Consider the following 4289-nt stretch of genomic DNA (forward strand, 5'->3'; position numbering starts at 1 on the left):
AGTGGGCGAGCGGCTGTGTGGTGCTTAGTTGCTGGCTGAGGTTAAACCACAACAGCCCTGCATCCCCATTCAGGGTGCACTGCTCCAGGGACAGACGCTCAACTGGTACGCTGCACAAAAATCCACAAGGGTCAATAACAAATCACTTTACTAGTTACCTCCTCACATTTTGCTTTTATTTTCAGCAATTTCTGTCTGCTCCTTTCTGACACTGGTACAACCCCAACCAGTTCAGGGCTGGTATCCACAAATATGCGTGTAGCCTAATCTCTGTCTGGTCTCTGCATTTCCAGTTGAATCAGCTTTTAATAACCAAATATGTGCTTTTTCCTTTTTCTTTTTTTTCCTATCAATTTATTGTTAATCTCTCATTTAGATGAGCAAACAGCCATGAAGCCTCCTTGGCTCTCATGAATTTTGTGACTGTTTATCGATTCCCACAGCGTATTTATAACACTGCAGCAGGTTTCCTGAAATGCAAGGGACAAACCTTGTCTGTTACAGGTCAGGTCACATGGGCACTCTGAAAATGCACATATTCACAGTTAAATCTGCCTTGCGGTGCAGACAGGACTGCTGTGCCAAACCTACACATATCTGCATGAGTCTCTGATCAAACCATGATGATCGTTGTGCCTCCAGCAATCTTAATTACCCAGCATTCACCTGAAATGGAGCATAGCACCTGTTATCTCTTTGCATAATCAGAGCAGAAAATCAGCTCCAAAAAACCCCAGCTAGGTTCTATAAAGCTGTGCAAACATTGTGTTTAAGAGCCAGAAAGATGGCACAATCCACACAGAGTGACTCAAAGCCAGTAACCGAGCGACTCAAAAATATACAGTAGCTATTTTATCTATCTGCCTGTACTTAGGATCAATTTTGATTTGATCTCAGAAATAAAAATCTGAAAGACATTAAAAGGCAAATTGTCCAGTCTAGCTAGAGATGCCTCATTCTGGAAAAGTAGCCTGTGTATAGCAAGCGGTTTGCAGGGTGCTCTTGCCACCTACGTGAGCTGGGCTTTGGAAAGGGGAGCACTGGCATCTGGGGCCTGTCTGATCTCTGCACTTCTTTTGAAAGTGGAACAAGGTGGCTCACACCGCGCACGAACGTAGGGCATTGCAGTAGGGACAGTGACACTGTCTAGGCTCCTGATAGAGCTCTCTTCTGCAGGCCCTGGGCCAGGCTGAAAGCTGCTGCATTTATACGCTTGCCTTAATGAGCACTGTCTCCTACAATTGCAATTTCCCTCTGTCAAGAAAACTAAGGAATGTAAAACCCAAATGTTTTCATGACCATGGCATCTTGTGGGCCTCCCACAATATCAGTGTCTGCAAATGCAGTGCTGCAACCTGATACCGGCTGTGCTGGGCAATCCAGATTGCTCTCCCCAGCCATGGACCATTGCAGCACTGGGGAGGGGAAGGAGTCCAGCAGCTATGAGGGTCCTTGCATGCTCAGCCTAGGCCCTAAGTCCCTTGCAAGCATGCTGAGAGACACAGAGTGCACTCCAGGTTCGTGGAGTGTTGGAAGCACTGGTGAGCTACAGGCCCAACAGCCACAGTGAAAGCCTTGCAAGCCCTGTTACAGATGCTGAGAGGAATGCTCCACAAAGTGTGAGCGTTAGCGGCTCCTGGGTACAGGCACAGTGAAGAGAAACACCTTGTCCAGCCTTGTGTTTTGCTTACATCCAGGTAAACATTACGTAAGTGCATACCCTGTGTTTGAGTTACGACTTCAGACACTTGAGCTGTTGCATGCTTTGTTGTGGCAGCTGCCCCCTTGATGGCCTTGAAGCCACAGGGACAGTGACCAGCCAATGGGGATGGGAGGGAAAGGGGCATGGTGGCTTTGCATGACATGGTGGCAAGGTGACACCATGAGCTTGCAGTGAGTGGGGTGGGCAGCACCAGGCACCTCCTTCTCTCAGAGCACAGGCAGGCCAGCCCCTCTTATAACTGAATTTGAGCCCCAGTAATGAAAACCCACCATCTGCCCAACCAATCTGCTCCAGCAACAACTGCTCGTCTCCTTACGAAGTGGTGGAGTTGGTGTGTGTGGGAGAAGTATTGTCTTTTTTTGGGGGTGCCTAAATCACATCCCTTTTGCTTCAAGCTAAACTCACTGCTTCCTGACCATGCCAACAGCAGAGAGGGAGAACAAAATATTCCCCTCCTCTTGACAGCAGCTTTTTATAAGTTTGCAACTTCTTCAGACACGTCCCTATTAAGAAGCTTGCAAGTTGTTAACAGACACCTGTTCTGTCAAATGAGAGGGCTAGGATCAATCTTTTTCTCATCGGTTGTATTTCTAGAGCTTTCTTTTGCTTTCCTCTGGATCCGATCCAGCTGATCCACTTGCTTCTGGAAACACAGTATGCAAGACTGGAGGCCTAACCAGCGCTGAAAGGGGGGGCAGAAGAATTTCTTCATGTGTCCTACATGTGACATTCCTGTTTATATGCTCTAGCAATGTTAGTTTTTTTCGCAACAGGATGACATTGTGGACTTGAGTTCAATTTGTCATTCACAATAACCTCCAGTTCTTTTCTGCAGCACTGCTGCATCGTCATCGTGCTGCGCTCATTGTTCCTGTGATTATTTATTTATGTGGGACAGTCAATAAATCTGGCTGTGGTGTTCAGCAGTGATTGTGCTGCAGCTCCCAGCTGCCTCACACTGGAGAAATATGAGGCAGTTCATGACTTGCTCCTTCCGCTTCACCCTCCAAGTTCCCAGGGAGGGCACTGAACCAGGTCAGAGCTCTTGGCCCATGGCAAGCCAGGCCAGGCCCTTCCCTCCCTTTAGTGCAGCAATGACATCAGGAGCAGCCAGAAACAGAAGAGCCAAAACTAAAAAAAATTAAAAAGAAAACCCAAAGCAGAGGTTAAGATTAATATTTGTGTCTTCAGCTTCCTGTTGCTCTCTTCTGTTGACTGCTACTTGTTGCAGTGAGAATAGGAACCCAGAAGACGATGCTGACCAAGCTCAGCTGTGGTACTTTGAGCAGGAGTGAAGTGACGCAAAGCATTATTTTAACAATTCTTAATATAGCAACAGAAATGGAATAAGAATTCTACAATACCTTGAAGTTTGTACCTCACTTGTTAGCAGCAAACACTCTAGTAAAACACTGAATGCATCACCAAATCAACAGAGCAGTGCTTCCCAGCTCTGTCTTTGAACAAGTAATTCCAGCACATCACAAATTCCAAAGAAAGCTTCAGCTCAGGTCGCTGGATGACCAGCAGCAACACTCTGCATAAGAAACACTTATTTCATCCCTTCTTGTGAGTCATGATTATTCAGCTTAGTTGTTCATGTCCCTCTCATGGCTCTACTAAGCAAAATGGCACTGCCCATGATCCTAAAATTATACAAAGGGTTGCTAAAGCTTTTAAGCTCATCCTATGCATGGCAGCAAGGAGGCCTGGATTCTAGCACATGAACATGAGTGATGCAACATACGCACACCAAAAGGTGTGTGCAACAGCCTCACTGCTGAGCATCTGCACTACCTCCAGAGCCCTCGTCCTAAGCTCCCTATGGTCTCCCCATTTCCTAACTTATCATCATCATACAACTCCTGTTCCCTCTATCTGACCTGGGGGTTGAACAAAGAGTTCTTGTGTTTTGCTTCTCTCTTATCCCCAAACTAAGTAAATTTTAAGGTAAGTTTTCAGATCTCCTGTCCTTTGTGGAGTCAGGCAAAATGTTGAGGAGAGGGTTTTCCTAGTGCTGAGGTGCAGAAGTACTGCAGTTTATAGGCTTCTCACGGTATCGATCTATAGGGTTGCTGCTGTTGCTCCTGCAAGGACAGAAGGGTGAAGTGATCTCACTGTTGCCACCAATCTTACAGAAGGAGGAAATGTATTTCTGCATCTTAGTGACAAATCTGGACCTCTCGGGGCACATACTCAGACACTGTGTCTGAGACCTCATGGTGTAATCCCATTTCCCTAAACAAAAGTATTTCTTTGCAATGCTAAAGGTTTTCCAGGCAGCGTTTGGTCAAACTCTTGGATAAAAGCATTCACTCTGGCTGTGGAGTTTTCTATGCTTCCCTCTGTGTTTCCAAGTTGTCCCGCTGTTTATTTTTTTCCCATGACACACAGCCTTTCCTGAATCAGCTCTGCCCTTACCAGCCCTGAGAAATGCTGACATTTGTGCATGGGTGACATCTTGGGCACTTGCCTTCACTCCAGCAGCCACCAATAAACAAAGGAGCAATTCATCGCCTCCTTTGCTGGAAGGTGATGGCTGTGCTCAGCAACCTCCTAGGACGGG

The sequence above is a fragment of the Aptenodytes forsteri genome, unplaced genomic scaffold (assembly GCF_000699145.1).
Source record: "Aptenodytes forsteri isolate BGI_AS27 unplaced genomic scaffold, ASM69914v1 Scaffold269, whole genome shotgun sequence".
Taxonomy (NCBI): domain Eukaryota; kingdom Metazoa; phylum Chordata; class Aves; order Sphenisciformes; family Spheniscidae; genus Aptenodytes; species Aptenodytes forsteri.